At 43.7% G+C, this 17,856-nt stretch overlaps 1 long non-coding RNA gene across 3 annotated transcripts; it reads left to right on the top strand.

Moving 5' to 3' along the window:
• The first annotated feature begins 254 nt into the window (after positions 1–254).
• Positions 255–3,566, top strand: LOC110910001. Of its 3 annotated transcripts, none has more exons than XR_002575754.2 (4): positions 255–393; positions 1,687–1,771; positions 2,178–2,247; positions 3,345–3,566. It is a non-coding gene; the product is annotated as an uncharacterized LOC110910001 (long non-coding RNA). The 3 variants fall into 3 exon arrangements; XR_002575756.2 differs by having other exon boundaries at positions 2,164–2,247; XR_002575755.2 differs by lacking the exon at positions 2,178–2,247.
• The last annotated feature ends 14,290 nt before the right edge of the window (positions 3,567–17,856 follow it).

The following is a 17,856-nucleotide window of genomic DNA, read 5'->3' as shown; positions in this document are numbered from 1 at the left end:
TTGGGAAAAACAAAGTATATAGAAGTCCCGAGTTAACGGGACTTAAAGTAAAATGGGTTATAACTTCCCAAACCCATTCAGTAACTAGGAATAGTTAACCTAGTTAATTATATGTTGTAGACAATAAAGGAACTTGACTAATTAACCTTTCTTTTATAAACTTTCGAAAATAGAGGGGCTATAATGGACAAAACTAAAAGTGAAATTAATAAAAAGAAAATTTGACTCAAAACACACACAAGGTGTGTGTTCTGGTCGACGTTTACACAAGCAAGAAAGGGGTTCCTTCCTTTGAACCCTAAACTCATTATTTGATCAAAATCAGAGGGAAAACAAGCTAGGAATTTGGGGCTTCTACTAAATTCGCGATCATCAAGACAAGGGGGTCGTAAGGTATGTTGAAAATTATGATATGGTGATATTTTGGAATTTTGATAATCATGCATGAATGAAATTCGTGTATGAAATTTAATGTTTTAGTGAAATTGATGTGAGTATATGTCTAGGAACAAACCGTAGATGCAAACGTGTAAAATTGTGCCATAAACTAGTGATTAGTCAATTAATCAAGTATAAGCTAAGTGGGTTTTTGACTAAATAGTAAAAATGATGATATGCATGTGCTTAGAATCATCATAATTGATGATGATTTGTAAAAGAATTATGAAATTGATGATGTAATATGAGTAAATAGTGAGTAACTACTTCAATTTCACCTAAATAACCCTTGGTAGTGAAAATCTGAAAATTTGATGTTATACATGGCTTACATCACAAAGTTGTGTTGAATGTTTGAATCTATGTTAGTTGATGTCAATTGATGATAACAATTACTAGGGTGCTTAGACTTGGTGAAAATCCTAGTGAAAACTACAAGTTTTAAAGGGTTAAGAATCATCTTGACATGTTAAAGAATCATGTGTTAAATGGTTGCACATTAAGTGTTTGATAAAATGCCTACATGAAACTTGAATTGATTCAAGTTTGTGTAAAATAGTTTGAAATTCGTCACTTTTGACAGCCTTAGATAGTCATCTTGTAAAGGCCGTATCTCATTCGTTATTAGGAGTTAGACAACGAGCCTTATATCGTTGAAAAGGTTGTTTCGCATATTACATTTCATATTTGGTCATAAGAGGCTGGTTATGAGATTTAGTGGGTCAAAACATCATGAAAAATTGGTAAATTCGTTTTGACAGCAAGCTGTTTACACATAATATAGTATCTGACCTGATCTTTCAAAAATCGTATAAAATCATAGAAAAATCGTATGGAGGTGTTCTTTATATGCTTGGAAAGGTATTTAAATGAAGCACAATTCTTATTTGAAAGTCGAAGTCAGATTATGTGATTAAAAAGGGGAAAAGTGACCCCAAACAGCTGCTGCGTGAAAAAATGCAGCAATGAAAATAATGTGTTTTATGAACTTAAAACATATGATTTTCTAGTTACCAATTTACTAAACAATAAATATTGCTTCAGGTGAATGTTTACAGTTGTTAAGGTGTGTTTAAAGTGTTTGTATGTGATAGTTGGAAGATATACTTATCTATAAGTGGTTTGACTTCTAAAAGTCAAGCTGACCCAAAACTAGTATCTTGATAAATGTGATAATAAAATCCATAAGGTCTAATTATTATGATATTAGATGGCTAATCTAATCATCTTATGGATATGATATAATAGCTTGACTCGTGACAAGCTATATGGGATCTTGGAGAAGAATGGGTTAAACGGATCAAGTACGCAAAGAAGCTCTAATGGACACAAGGTAAGTAAAGTTTACACCTTTTGTAGAATACGTAATTATTTTTATGAACTATAAATACGATAAAAATATTAATCGAAATGTGGTTTCCGACGCGATACGATACGTGTCGGAATAACTATAAATGTAAAAATCATGGCTAATGGTAAAAAGAGGCAATCGGCAAATTAGTCATGAAAAGAATAAGATTTAATTAGTTACGTTACGGTTACCTTATAGCGTAACTAATAAGAGAAATAACGGGGTAAAATCCGAAATGGGTCGGATGCGTGAAGTTGAAATTAAGATATCAAGTTTCTATAAACATCGATGTTTGGTCGTTTAGACCAAACGGGTCAAATGGTAATGATAACACCATTTGACAAAAGAAAGTCAACAAATGTTTGGTTGGCAAGTCATCTGTTCATAGGAGCGAATTGCGAATTGGATAATTGCATTGTCATAAAGTTTAAACGGGTCTATGCGTCGACTCGAGCCAGGTATGCGACTAAACACTTTGTTGTTACTAATCGTTAATACGTAAATTTTACATATTGACGATATACGAAAGTTCGAGATGTAATAGTGTTTGATTTGTCTATAATAAGGACTTATAATAGACAAATCAACGGGTTGAATAATGATATGTGCGAACCGGGTAAATGGGTGCACAATTCCAAAAGTGTTAATCCGGGGCTTATGGGTAAAGAAACATTAAACACACAAGCTGGTAGTGGAAGCGTGAATGCGAGTACATTAAAGTATTCGGGGACGGGTTGTTAAATTAAGTATTGAGTCCCACGCATAGGAATGTGAATTGACTAGATGCTATTGACATAATTGGCAAAATGTCTTAGGTTGAATCATATACAAATTTCCATCATGAATGATATATACATTGTTGTAAATTTTACTATGATGTCGTAATAAGTTTACGGAAAATAAGGTGCAAGTTTCACAAGTGTTTCTTGAAAGTCTTGTATTATGTTTTGAGGTCTGAAAATGTGAAATGGAACAAACGGGTCAAAAACAGCCAAAACAGCGAAGTATTTGCTGCAGATGAGTCTCAGGCGGGCCGTGTAAGTTCAGCCTGAGCTTATGCGGGGCGCGAGAAAGCTACTGTAAGTTACGGGTAGCTACCATAACTTACGGTAGCGAATAAAAGTGTTACGGTGGATCTTCACTGCCTTACGGCAGACCTTTTATGCCCAGAGGCCACCGTAGCTTACGGTAGCTATCGTAAGCTACGGTAGTGCTCAGATGTTTTGATGAATTTTTCATATTTGTAGGCTTTCCAAACCGTTCCGTTTATTATTTTAAATTTCGTCAATTCCTAGGGATCCTAATATACCCTTTTCTATTGGGTGGTGTTGTTGATATTGGCGTAGTGAAATTGTTTGTATGTATCATGTAACCATCATAACTAACGGTATGGTGGTCGATTGTAAAAGACATGGAAGCTGTCTATCACGCCCAGTGAGGCGCTTATTATCTTGCAAAAATAAAATTGTTTTATCTTGTTCGTTCTTGTATTCGGATTTGATTAAACACTTATAGACTAAGTATGACTAACTCATTTCATGTCTATGAAATGTAGGTATAACTTAGAGTGTCGGACGATGATCAAGCTCAACGAAGAACCGAACACGACCAAATTGCAAGCTTCTGCATTATGTATTGTCATTATATTAAAGGACAAACTTTCACATGTTATATTGTAAAAAAATCTTAAATTGTAAAAGTTTTAAGAAATCGTATTTTTGGTCAAATGGAAGGTGTAATCGTAACTACACTTTTATGATCGAAAATTTAATGAAAATTTTTAAATATCAGTAAGGGTCTTACATTGTGCCGGCAAACCACTGTTGAAACCAATGTTGTCATGTGACCTATTTGCACCGGTACCGTCACTGATTCATTCTTCACTCATTGTCGACCACACATTTATTATACCGGATATGACAACTGGGAAACACGAGTGGGACAAACCAGAACGCCATGTGAAGAATGGAATGGCAACCACCTTGGCATTTTATGTGATTGTGGACAAAAACATTTTGAAACGCATGGTATTGATACGATTCAGAATACTTAACCATGTAACCGACCCGGTCACATCAAAGGGTACCCTCCTATCAATGAATCAGTTGCATGTCACATATTGTATGCATGTGTTTGGGATAGTTCTTACGTCCGTTGGTGCATTATCTTTTCATGTGTTTTGTTATTTGCATGAAATTGGGATCAGTGTTTAAAAAAACCCTTAGGGGTAGGGGCGTCCATCACTCATCACTCACTCACAACTTCCAATCAAGTTCCGCCATGTAATCAAGCATTATTCCATCACTAGTTATGAATTTTAGTGGTGTTGAAACACTGGTTAACACAAAGACAATCAGTGTGGTTGTTTCGTCTAATGGGTTCAACCTCTTCTTCTACTCGTATTGATGGCTTGAAATCTGCAAAACAGTAAACACCGTTAGTCTCGTTAAGAGGGGGGAAGGGGGTTTTCCCTCTTAACCAGGCTCCGGCGTGAGAATAAGTACTGTTCTGAGAGGAAATAAACAGTGTGTGTATAGTGTGAGTAAGGAGAGTAAAAAGATCCTAAACCTGAATGATGAAGGGTCCTATTTATAGCCGGAGGGTGAAGAAGGAAGGAGCAGCTGTGCCAGCTGTGAGCGCGTGCCAGCTGTCCGACCAAGGGGAATATCCTTTTGGTCTGCTCTGTCATGGCAGGTATAGTGGTACACGTGGCGTTCTTGCATTCGCCTGCGCTGGATACCTCGTACCGGTATTGTCAGTGCTGCTCCGTGAATTGTCGCAGGCCTATGTGGCATTCTGCTAGTGGTGACACGTGTTGTCCTTTATGTCGGATATAGCATCTTTGGTGCCAACTGTGAATCATCCAGAAGTTTCTAGAAGCTTCTGGAGTGTTTCGTTGACGTGGATGCCTTGTGTGCACAAAAGTGGTGTGGTCCCTGCCATGTAGGCAGGGAATTGGGACCATACCTCTTCAAGTCCCCCCAGTCCAGTGTGCCTTCTAGTTGAGTTGATCGTCTAGGAGGGATTCTGGACTTATGAGAGTTGTGGTTTCTGTGCATCGCGTAGGGTTTGGTACATGTAAAATGAACCGAAATGGGCGCGTTGCATGTGTATTTTGTCTTTTGTATCTGGTGGGCCAAATGGACGCATCGCGCGTGGGTTTTGGCCTTTTGAAAAAAGTGAGCCAAATGGACGCATGACGCATGGGTTTTGGCCCTTTGAAAAAAGTGAGCCAAATGGACGCATGGCGCATGGGTTTTGGCCCTTTGAAAAAAGTGAGCCAAATGGACGCATGGCGCATGGGTTTTGGCCCTTTGAAAAAAGTGAGCCAAATGGACGCATGGCGCATGGGTTTTGGCCCTTTGAAAAAAGTGAGCCAAATGGACGCATGGCGCATGGGTTTTGGTTCTTTGAAAAAAGTGAGCCAAATGGACGCATGGCGCATGGGTTTTGGCCCTTTGAAAAAAGTGAGCCAAATGGACGCATGGCGCATGGATTTTGGCCCTTTGAAAAAAGTGAGCCAAATGGACGCATGGCGCATGGGTTTTTGGCTTTTGATGTTTCCTTCTGGTGGAAGTTTGGTGGTTATGGGGAAGTGTTTGGTGTGACCGTCTGACATCCCTGTCTTATCGGAGGTGAACAGTTGCTTTTCCAGTGACTTTCTGTCACGTCAGCCGACCTTGTCGCCCATGCTTCCCGAAAAAAGAGACGACGTCTTCTCTCTCTTCTGACGTGGCAATCATCTATTGGGTGCTTTTTCTGTGCCCTGCTGTTCCACTACCCATCGCATTAAATGCGATGGGTATAAATAGGAGGCGGTTAACCCTTCTCCTTTACATTTTCAAATCTCAAGTCTGATTTTCTTCCTATCTTCTCCTCTTGTTCTCCGTTTCTCTCTATTTTCTTGAGTTCGGATCTTCTACTTCTTTATACTTACCATGTCTGAGAAGAATCCCACCCAAAAGAAAAGAAAACACAGAGGTAAAGCCCCTCCTGGTCCGGACCAGGCTGTTATTGGTTGGAAGGAGGAGGAGTTTCAGAATCTGGTGAGGGGGATGAACTTCCGTCCTGAGTGGGGGGCTCAGTACCCTCCTCCCGGATCTACTGCTTTGGATGCTCCTCCAGGCTATATCACCTTATATGTAGCGTTTTTCCGGGAGGGTAGTTTCCGGTTACCGATAACGAAGTTTACTGCTGCTGTGCTAAGGGGTTTTGGACTTCATATCTCTCAGATAAATGCGATTGGGCTTCCACGCATTACCCATTTTGAATATGTTTGTAGGGCTTATCGTATTGAGCCTACTTTCGAAATGTTTAACGTTTTTTACAGCGTTACATACACCAGTGGTTTTTATTCTTTTCAAGCGAGAACAGGTGTTGCTCCGGTGTGCTCTGTGCCGTTAAAGAGCCTTCATGACTGGAAACAGAAGTTCTTTTACATCCGTCGTGGTGTAATTCCAATAGAGATGCCGTACAGGCATGTGAGTCAAGGGATTCCGAAGGTGGATGTTATACAAGACTATGCTGCTCAGGACTGGTATAAGAAGATAACTTCTAAGGCGACTGCCATTTCTCAGCTGGATGAGATGGCTTTAGTTGGGGCTGGGATGAGTTTGTTGTGGGTGCCCAAACATCCACTGGGTCAACCTGTGTACAGTCATCAGGGTAAATGTATGTTTCTTCCTTGAGTTTACTTTTGATTTATTTTCCTTTAGGTTTAGTATATTTTGATGTGTTCCCTTATCTTGTTGTTCCTTTGCAGTTGGTTACAGCTTGATAAACGTCTTGGATCCAAAGACAGCGGGTACCATGGTTGAGGCTATTCAAGCGGATGGGAACCCGACGTGGTTAGACCAGATCTGGGGTCGTTTTTTGCATCCCTCAGATGAGAGCTTGAATAGATATGTCGCCGAAGTTCTAGGTGAAGATGTTTTGAATGACCCTGTCGAGCCGGGTCACGAAGAAGTCATTGTTCTTTCAAGTGAAAGTTCTGATCAAAACTTTGAAGATCTAACCTCTCGTTGCGCGCGTGCAGGTACCGCGCAGGGTGATGTTGTTGAACCTGTGCACGAGGTTGTTGGTGACGACGATGATGTAAAGGTGCCCGTTGATCCTTCTACTCAGTTGGAGTCGAGGAAAAAGGCGAGAACTGATAGGTCTGGGAGGAGAGAGGGAAAGCCTGAGAGTAAAGCTGCTGGTTCTTCTCGTAAGCGACCCTCTACTCATCCTTATCTAGGTTATGTGGTGGTTTCTGATACGTTGTTTGGCTTAGGGGTTGGTGAAAGGAGTCAACAGTCGGATCCTGATGACAGTGCTACTCTGACTGAGCACATGAAGAAAAAAGCCCTTGAGGATCACAAGCGCAAGCTTGATGAGCAGTCCGCTGCTCTTCTTGCTGCTAAAAAGGCAAAACTTCACAAGGAAGCTCCCCCCGCACCTTCTGAGTCTGAGATTGACCTTGGTGTTTTTAGTGGGGGTCGTGGGAATTTGTTGGAGGAGCTTTATGCTGCATCTGCCCCTCCTACTGGTAAGTAGCTTCTATTTGTACATTGTTGTTTTTCCTTCCTGGTTTTTTGTGTTGTTTTCTCGGAGTTGTTCTTGATTCATGTTCCATGACTTCAGTCAAGATTGGTAAGAAGCCTCGTGCGGTAGATATTTCTCAGATTACTCCACCTACTTCTCCTCCGTCGAGGACAGTTGGTTTGACCCCTCCTCGTGATGACGTTGATGCGGACACGAGGGGTTGTGAGGGGTTTGTTGAAGGTGTGGCTGAAGGAGATGTTGCTCCTGGAGGTGATGGTGGAGCTGATGGTGGAGCTGATAGGGGCAAGGGTATTGAAGTGGAGGGGGAGTCTAGCGAGACTACTCCACAACAAACTATTTATACCAAGCGTCCTCCCGGTGGTGGTGGAGCTACTTCCGGCGCTGTGCGCAGCCCGCACGTGGAGCGTTACCCTGCTGATTCCTGGGGTAACCCGGCTTGTGACGAGTTGCCCCACGCCCCGCGCTGGAACCTTACTCAGGGTTCTCGGATGAATGATGTTAACAATTGCCATGAGTTCTTTTCTATGTCTCTTCCTCCTGCTGAGAGGATGTTTCAGAAGAATCGCAATCGCTTTTCCCTTTTGGACGATCATGTTCGTGCTGGGGTTAATTTCTTTGCCACATCACAGGAAATTCTTCGCGAGTGGCGATCGATGGGAGAAGAGACCCTTGAGTTTGAGGCGTCGAAGAAGTCGCTTGCTGAAGAAAGGGAAAAATTTAATGCTGAGAAGAAAGGTTTGCAGTGGAGGGTTGCTGACGCTGAACGGAAGCTTGAGGAGCAAAAACAGCTGAATGATCAGAGACAAAAGGATTGGGAAAACGCGTGCGCGCGCACGAACGTTGAGATGCAGTCGCAGCGTGATGCTATCGTGCGGTTGTCTGGTGAAAAAACAACACTTGCTGAAGAAGCGCAGCAGGCGCGTATTGCATCCGAAGAGAAGGAGAAGGAGTATGTCGCTCGGATTGATAAGTTAGAGGTTCTTGCTCAGCAAAAGGCAACTGAGTGTGAGGATGCACAGCGCCTTCTTGCTGAAAAGGCTGCTGAAGTTCAGGCAGCAGAACTCCTTGCGGAGGAAACGTCTGCTGACACCAGATGGCTGCTTTCCCGTGGAGTGCCCTTGGTAATTTCTTTTGCTTTTTCTTATTCTTTAGTTTTTGCGGATTTATCTGATTGCTCTGTTTTATGCAGCTTGCTGACCGTATTCTGAACTCGACTGAGCTTGCCACGTATATGCTTGAATTGGGTCGAGCGGGGTATAATAGCGGTCGTAAGTTTGGTTTTGCTGAAGGCAAGTCTGCGGTTATCAACAAGGAGAAAGACTACCACTTTGAATTGTATAAGGAGGATTGTGACGGTGCTTATGCTGCTAAGCGCAAGGAGTTTTTAACCCTTGAGTTTACCGTCGTCCGAGCAGCGCAGAAGTTGTCTCGGAAACCAGATGGAGTCGCTTTGTTGAAGAAGGCTTTGGGAGAAGATAGTGATGCGGCCGGGGGTGCTGGCCCCAGCCAGACTTGAAAGGTGGACTCCGGCCTGTGTGTCGTGTATGGCCATGAATGGGCCTGTAATGTCGGTTGTTTAAAACAATTTAAATTTTGTTTACCTGTGGGCGTATGTGCCTGGGATTCCTGTGAATATTTTATCGCTTTTTTCTATGGTTATGTGAATTTTGTTATCGTCATAATATGTGCATGTTTAATTACTTTGATCAGGTGTCGCGAATGAATGATGGCGCTGACAGGTGATGTTGTGTTACTACAATGTTTTTATTCTATCGTTTGAGTACGTGCGCTTGTATGTGACATACGAAGTGATCGAGTTGCAGGTTATTGTGTGAGCTCAGCTGTAATCAGCCTTGGGAGCATTACAATGTTTAGTTACCTTGCTATCGATATTTTCGTGTTTATGTGGGCACGAAGTTATGTTTTGGCGTTTTGTAGGCTTTGGTTGTGTTTCTGACCCGGCTGTTCACTTGGTTGTGACGAGCCTTGGAGGTCTACAACGTTTCCTATGGTCGAGCCATTGATGTTTTCGTGTACGCCCAAAGTAATAAATGCAGTTGTGACAAGAAATTTGCATGAAATAAAAGTAGCCAAACACTTCTTGTATTAGAGTAAATGTGTTGGCTGTACGCCCTTTACGATTACATGGTTGTGTTACATGTAGCACTTTCGGAGTTGCTGGGCATTCCAGGTTCGTGGAACCTCTTTGTCGTTGATGGTGCGTAGTTTGTAGGCTCCTTTGCCGAGTACTGCATCGACTATGTATGGGCCTTCCCATTTGGGAGCCAGTTTTCCGGGATTTTCTGCGTTGGACGCTTCGTTGTCTCTAAGGACATAATCTCCCGGATTGAAGCTGCAGATTCGGACTCTGGAGTTGTAATACTTTTCCAGCTTCGACTTGTACTTGGCTTCGTTGATTGCTGCCATCTCCCTCCGTTCTTCTAGGAGGTCCAGGTCGATCCTCTGTTCTTCGTCGTTGTTGATTAGATTCATGGAGAGCATTCTCGGAGATGGTAGCCCGATTTCTGCTGGGATCACTGCTTCAAACCCATAGACCAAGCTGAAAGGCGTTTCGCCATTGCTTGTTTTTGGCATTGTTCTATGGGCCCATAGTATGCTGGGTAGTTCGTCCACCCATCCTCGTCGTTTTTCACCGAGCCTTGCCTTTATGCCATCGACAATGCTTTTGTTGACTGCCTCGACTTGACCATTCCCTTGCGGATGCGCAACCGAAGAGAAGGTGTGTTCGATGTTCAATTCCTTGAACCATCGTTCGAGATCATCTGCTGCAAAGTTTGTTCCGTTGTCGGTGATGATTCTGAGGGGTAAGCCGAACCGGCATATGATTTGTTCCCATATGAATCGTTTGACGACTGCCGATGTGGTTGACGCGAGTGCCTTTGCTTCTACCCACTTGGTGAAGTAATCAACCGCGACTATTATGAACTTGACTGCCCCTGGAGCTTCTGGGAAAGGGCCTACCATGTCTATGCCCCATTGTTGAAAAGGCCATGCGGTTGTTACGGGCACTAGTTCATTCTTGGGGCGCATGGTCTTTGGCGCGTGCCTCTGACAGCCACTGCACTTTCTCAAGTCTTTCACAGCATCGAGATGCATCCCGGGCCAGTAGTATCCGGCATTCATCACTTTTGCCACTACCATTCGAGGCCCGGCATGGATACCACAAATTCCTTCATGCACTTCCTGGATCAGATAGTTCGCGTCGTCGGCGTCAACACATCGTAGCAGTGGGCCAAGATACGATTTTCGGTACAGTATCCCATCTGCCATTTGATAGTGTTCTGATTTGTATTGGATCTTTCGTGCCTCGGCTTTGTTTTCTAGGAGTATCCCTGACTGCAAGTACATGATTATCGGCGTCATGCAGGACGTTGTTCCCGTCTGGATGACGCTTACTTCTCTCAGTGGAACGGATGGATTGCTCAAAACCTCTATGCGCACATCTTTTGCTAGGTGCTGGAAACTTGTTGATGCCAGCTTGCTTAAAGCATCGGCCGGCTTGTTTTCGCTTCGATTTATGTGGTGCACCTTGTAAGAATAGAAGGTTTGTAGCAATGTTTTCGCTTGGTTGAGATAGAGTGCCATTATATCGCCCTTGGCTTCATATTGGCCGTTGATTTGGCCTGCTACTAACATGGAGTCCACATGCGCTTCGATGTGTCGGACCCCCATTTTGATCGCCAATCGTAGGCCAGCCAGGAAAGCTTCGTACTCGGCTTCGTTGTTTGTGCTCTTGAAGTCCAGGCGTATGGCGTATGTGAACTCGTGTTTGTCTGGGCTCACTAGCCTTAGCCCCGCGCCTGCTCCATCTTCGTTAGATGCACCATCTGTGTACAACAGCCATGGCTCTTCTGTTTGCTTTCTCTCGGCTTTCTCCATCGCCTTACATTCTCTGTCTTTGTCATCTGGGACTTCCGTCATAAAATCTGCTAAGACCTGGCCTTTGATCGATGGCCGTGGTCGGAAAACCACATTATGGCCCCCCAGCTCTATTGCCCATTTAGCCAGCCTTCCTGATACTTCTGGCCTTGCAAGGATGTTTCCAATGTTGTAGTTTGTTAGCACGTGGATAACGTGGTTGGCAAAATACCTGCGCAGGCGTCTTGAAGCGTGGATCAGTGCAAGGACTAGCTTTTCCATGATTGCATACCGGGTCTCTGGATCGGTCAAGGTTCGTGACACATAGTACACTGGTGTTTGAACACCTTGACGATCGACGAGTAGTACGGCCCCGACTGCCTTGTTGGAAGCTGACAGGTAAAGTACCAAAGGTTCTCCTTTGTTTGGTGCGGTTAATGTTGGCAGTTTTATGAGGCAATCTTTCATCTCGCGGAACGCACTTTCTGCTTCCGGAGTCCACTGGAACTGGCTTTTCTTCATGCAGTTGCGCAAGGTTTTGATGAATGGGAAGGATTTTGCAGCGTGGTTGGCTAGAAAACGATTGAGTGCTGCTAATCGTCCTGCTAGTTTCTGCATGTCCTTGATGTTTGCTGGTGAAGGCATCCTTTCTATGGCTTGGACCTTTTCTGGATTTACCTTGAAACCATCTTTTGTGACTATGAAGCCCAAGAACTTCCCTTCTTCCATTCCAAATGAGCACTTTGCTGGGTTCAGCTTGATACTTACGCTGCGTAGCGTGTTGAATGTCTTCTAGATATTTGCCAGCATCGCGCTCTCCTCTTTCCTCATGATTACCAGATCATCCATGTACACTTCTATGTACTTACCGATGGCGTCACTGAATGTTTCGTTCATCAGCCTTTGGTATGTTGCGCCTGCATTTTTTAAGCCGAACGGCATCTTGGTGTAGCAATACAACTCTGTTGGGGTGCGAAATGCGGTTTTATCTTCGTCTTGGACGGCCATTTGAACTTGATGGTACCCCTTGTAGCAATCCAGAAAACATTTCCACCGGAATGTTGCCAAAGAATCGATTTTCTCGTCTATGTCTGGTAAAGCGTAGCAGTCGCGGGGACATGCTTTGTTCAGATCCTTATAGTCGACACACATTCTCCAGCTGCCATTTGGTTTCTTTACCATTACTGGGCTTGCTACCCATGTTTGGTACCTGACTTCTCTGATGATTCCTGCGTTTAGCAACTCTAGCACTTGTTCTTTCATGGCATCGTGTTTGATGTCGCCTAGGTGGCGTTTGGCATGCACCACTGGCTTTGCGTCTTCTGAGACATTTAGACGGTGTTCTGCTATGTGCCGTGGAACACCAACCATATCAGCCGGTGTCAAGGCGAACACGTCCATGTTTTCGTGCAGTAATTTCTTGAGCGCCGCGCGCGTCAGGTCGGACATGGCGGGCCCCAGAGTGACCGTTTGTTCTGGGTATGCGCTGTTCAATACCCATTTTTCTGCCTCTATGCGCGGTGCTGGCTTGCTTGCTTTGGCAGGTCTGATTTCGTCTGTTGCTAAAACTTCCTTACTGGCGTATATCAGCGCAATGCCTGTTTCGGTGGGGAATCCGACAGCGGAATGTGGTGCAGAGCAGATCATACTGAAATCTCCTTGGGATTCTCTTCCCAGGAGGATGTCGTGTCTTGAGTGCGCCGGCAATACCATGAATGTAACTTCTTCAGTTCTTGAATTTCTCCCGTCTGAAAGCAACACCGGGAATGATATTTGTCCTAGGGGAAAGACGGCTTCATTGCAGAAACTAGTTAGTGGATAATCGACTGGCTCTAGGCGCGCCTTGTCCTCTTGATCAAATTGATTGAAGCACTGTTCATATATGATATCCGTGGTGCTCCCGGGATCAATGAAGATGTAATCTGTCTGGTAGTGGCCAATCACCCCTGGGATGACTATTGGTCGCTTTTCTCTTGGACCCCCTCTAACAACTGGGAAGATGACTTGTTTCTCGCGCCATGAATCATCCTGCGCGCTTGTTGTAGTTTTTTCTCGGTCTTCGTGGACCTCCTTGTATCATGTGGGTTTCTAGCTTTCTGAGCTTCTTATTGTCTGGCCCTTCATCTCTTCTTTGTATTTGGCGGTAATCGCGCTTTCCGCCCTTGACTAAGTGAGTGAGCTTTCCGTCTCTAAGGGCTCTTTCGATTTCTTGCTTTAGGCTAAAGCAATCGTCGGTTAATTGGCCCGTATCTTTGTGGAATTCACAGAAGAGATTTGGGTCTTGACCCCTTTTGTTGCGCATCTGTAGGGGTGGTTTGAACTGATGATTTTCTGTAGCTAGGACTTCGGAAGGTGTTTTGGTCAGTGGAGTCCACTGCTTTTCTCTGTTTTCTCGCTTCACTTCCTTTCGATGGGCTATCTGGTTGATCGTATGGCGTGCATCGTCCCGTGGGGGCTTCTTTCTCTGTGCCCAGAAGCCTTCCAGGGTTGATTTCTGCCCCTTCTGTTGTGTCGATCGTTATGGTTGTGCGCGCGCTGACGGTGGTCGTCACCGGTCAACTGCCTGTCTGTCTGTGCAATGGTTTTGGCTGCTTCTATGAAGGTTTCCCAATCTTTGGGTCCTCCGTCTCGCCCTTTGATTCTTTTAACCAAGTCGTCACACTTGACCGCCCTCATGAAGTGTGCGCGCATCATCTTTTCTGGTATGTCACCGATCTCTAAACATTCTTTGTTGTATCTTGTGATGAAATCCTCTACGCTCTCGTAGTCTTTTCTCCATATGTTTAAACAGTCACCGGGGTCTCTGGCTTGTCTTCTCTGCTGAGAGAAGTGTGCTAGGAACTTCTCTCGGAAGTCGACCCATGATTTAATTTTGCCTGCTGGTAAGTTATCGAACCAAATGCGCGCCGCGCCGACGAATGTTTGAGCAAACAGGTGGCACCATGTTGGTAAGTTCCATCCGCCTGTTGCCCCTGCGCCCTTAAACACCTGGAGGTGATCATCTGGGTCTGTCAACCCATTGTATTTACCCACGTTGTGTGGTAATTTCGTTTTGTCGATGGCCGCGCATGCGATTTCTCGGATAAATTTTGAATTTTCTGCCATGTCCTCAGGACGATAGCTCAAGGTGTAATCATGCTCTGCTTTGGGGTTGTACCCCGCGCGCTTGGTTGGTTTGTATGCTTCGTGCTCCGGATGGAGTCTGCTGAACACTGTGGATTCCTCCTTGTAAGTTGGGTCGTCTTCTTCTTCCTCCCATTCCGTATTCATGTTACGTGCGCCCAAACGGGTTTGGATCGGCCTTCATTGTAGATTGGAGTTTTGCACGAAGTTGCTCTCTGTTTCAGCATAAGTATCGCGCGTGTCGTGTACGCTAGGTCTTCTTACATTTTGCACTGGTCCTCTTTCCGGACGTAAGTTCCACGCATTTGTCTGCTGAGCCGTGTGTGTACTCAGAGACCTTGGTTGTGGAGTTGCAAATGCTGATTGATTAGCTTGCGCTTGGAGCAGGGCTTGTTGTGCACTGAGCTGCGTATAAACGAGGTTTATGGACGCCATCTGTTCGGCATACCAGGAAGCCAGAGTTTTTCCTTCGGGTAGTCCTAGAAGTGCAGAATAGTTGAGTTGTGCTTGTTCCGATGGAGCAGAAGGGCCTGCTCCATGGCTTAGAGTATGCATCGACGAAGGTGTTTGGTGTAATATCGCCGTTGGAGTTTGGAAAGCAGCTCCGTTTGTGGTTTGAGTGATGATTCTTGCTGGTGTTTGGAAAGTGGGTCCAGTTGTGGTTTGGCTAACAGCCCTGGATGCACTTCCAAAGATGGGTGGAAAATCGTTGTTCAGCTGACCCTCTTGGATGGTCTCGTTCCTTTGACCCCTTTGGACGTGTGCCGTGTCCGAAACGAGTTCAAAGGAAGAAACTTCTCCGTCGACTGGGTGTGAATGATTTTGTTCTGCCATTTTTACGAGTGTTTTTTAGAAAAGAAATGAGGTGAGAGTGGTTTTGCAAAAAAGCGGATGGCGCCAATGTTGAAACACTGGTTAACACAAAGACAATCAGTGTGGTTGTTTCGTTTAATGGGTTCAACCTCTTCTTCTACTCGTATTGATGGCTTGAAATCTGCAAAACAGTAAACACCGTTAGTCTCGTTAAGAGGGGGAAGGGGGTTTTCCCTCTTAACCAGGCTCCGGCGTGAGAATAAGTACTGTTCTGAGAGGAAATAAACAGTGTGTGTATAGTGTGAGTAAGGAGAGTAAAAAGATCCTGAACCTGAATGATGAAGGGTCCTATTTATAGCCGGAGGGTGAAGAAGGAAGGAGCAGCTGTGCCAGCTGTGAGCGCGTGCCAGCTGTCCGACCAAGGGGAATATCCTCTTGGTCTGCTCTGTCATGGCAGGTATAGTGGTACACGTGGCGTTCTTGCATTCGCTTGCGCTGGATACCTCGTACCGGTATTGTTAGTGCTGCTCCCTGAATTGTCGCAGGCCTATGTGGCATTCTGCTAGTGGCGACACGTGTTGTCCTTTATGTCGGATATAGCATCTTTGGTGCCAACTGTGAATCATCCAGAAGTTTCTAGAAGCTTCTGGAGTGTTTCGTTGACGTGGATGCCTTGTGTGCACAAAAGTGGTGTGGTCCCTGCCATGTAGGCAGGGAATTAGGACCATACCTCTTCAAGTGGAAATGCCCATCACTTGTGATGGAGTTCCATCACTCACAACTTATTTTTTTGTTTTTAAATTATAAATTAACAATAAAACACTAAAGTTATAAATTATAAATTTCATTTATATAAAACCTAAATTACAAACTAAAAAAAAAAACTAAACATTGCAAATAAAAAAAACCTCAAAAATCTAAGGCATCTCCCACCCCCACTTTTCACATATCTCGCGTTTTCGTTGAATTACGATCGTCTTAAACGGTTTGTTGAAATTGTTGTGCGACTCTAAAAAGATTTTTAAATCATTATTTTTTTTTCTTTTTCGTTCAAGTGCTGAATATACCGGTCCTCGCGTTTAAGTTTTGCCGCCACAAGTTTTCTCTTCTTTCGGTGGCTTGGGTTATTCCACCAATTTAGCCTCTTTGATTTCGGAGATCGACTCCGCCACCGATTCCTTTCCTTTACTTGACGAATCACCACTTTTCTTGAGGCGCGGCCTTGTCGGTGTATCGCTTGAATAGATTCATCAATGGGTTGATTGGGTTCGTCAACGGGGACGTCGTTCAAATTCATTTGGGGCAACTTATCCGACGCGGAAGTCGTGTAGTTCCCCGACTCGGAGGTCTTTGATCTTCTGGGACTTCCTCTTTTTTTTTTTGGAACCGTCGGCCCACCCATGGCGACCAAATCAACTGGTACCCACTTCTGGTGATGTCTCGCAACCTCCCATGCTGCCAAGTGTGGAAAACTCCTCTTTTTGTATAGTCGGCAATAGTCGTCGATGGCGGTTTTCATGATAGTCGCCTTGCTCGCTCCACTTTGTGGATTTCGGTTCTAGAAAAAAATATTTAAAACTGTTTTTTCTGTTTTTATAAAAACAATATTCTTTTTTTTAAACCTGTTTTTCTGTTTTTTTATAAAAATAATTTTCTGTTTGTTTATAAAAACAGATTAAAAAACTGTTTTTTATAAAAACAAATTAAAAAAACTGTTTTTCTATTTTTTTATGAAAACTGTTTTCTTTTTTTTATAAAAACAGTTTTCTGTTTTTTTTAAACTGTTTTTCTATAAAAACAGCTTTTCTGTTTTTTTTTTAACAAACTGTTTTTTATAAAGTCCGGTTTTCTTTTTTTTATAAAAACATTTTTCAGTTTTTAAAATTAAAAAAACAGTTTTATGTTATAAAAATAAAAAAAAACAGTTTTAAATTTATAAAAAAACGTACCACTTGAATGAAAAAACCGTTGAATTTACTCATTTTCCGGTTCAAATCGCCCCACTTCGAAGTCACTTGATCCATTTTTCATTCCATTGAAGCGGGAAGTTGGCGAAAATGAGCCGTTACTCGTCTCCAAAACAAGTATTTTCTTTGCTCGTTGGAATGTTTTTTGTTTTCGGAGATGTGCAAATACGCCTTAACCAAGGCGACTTCCTCCTCGCTCCTTCGTGGTCTCCGAGCGGATGTCGGGACAACTTCAACTTCTTGAACGTCTTCGTCTTCTTCTTCTTCTTCTTCGTCTTCTACTTCTTGAACGTCATCATCATCTTTATCGTCATCGAGATTTTGTTGTGGTTCGCGGTATGCGCATGCGAATTGTTGGATGAGGATGTCATCTTCTAGTGGGTCGACATGGTGGGATTGGGTTTGAAAGTGTGGAAACAGTTGGGGTTGAAACTAGGGCTAGCATATCGGGTCAACCCGATCTGTTAAGACACGAACACGATAAGACACGAACACGAAACCTGTAAACACGAACACGACACAAATCTTATCGTGTCAGATTTTCCAAACAAGAACACGAACCTGTTAATAAACAAGTTACACGAAATGACCTGTTAAGACACGAAAATGTTGCTAACATATCATATGACCTGTTTAAGACACAAACACGACCTGTTAAGACCCGAACACGACCTGTTAAGACCTGAACACGACCTGTTAAGACACGAACATGACCTATTATTTCATATTTGAAATTAGCAA

The sequence above is a fragment of the Helianthus annuus genome, chromosome 15 (genome assembly GCF_002127325.2).
Source record: "Helianthus annuus cultivar XRQ/B chromosome 15, HanXRQr2.0-SUNRISE, whole genome shotgun sequence".
Taxonomy (NCBI): domain Eukaryota; kingdom Viridiplantae; phylum Streptophyta; class Magnoliopsida; order Asterales; family Asteraceae; genus Helianthus; species Helianthus annuus.
Note: the sequence above shows the minus strand (reverse complement) of the source record. Positions and strands in the feature narration are given on the sequence as shown.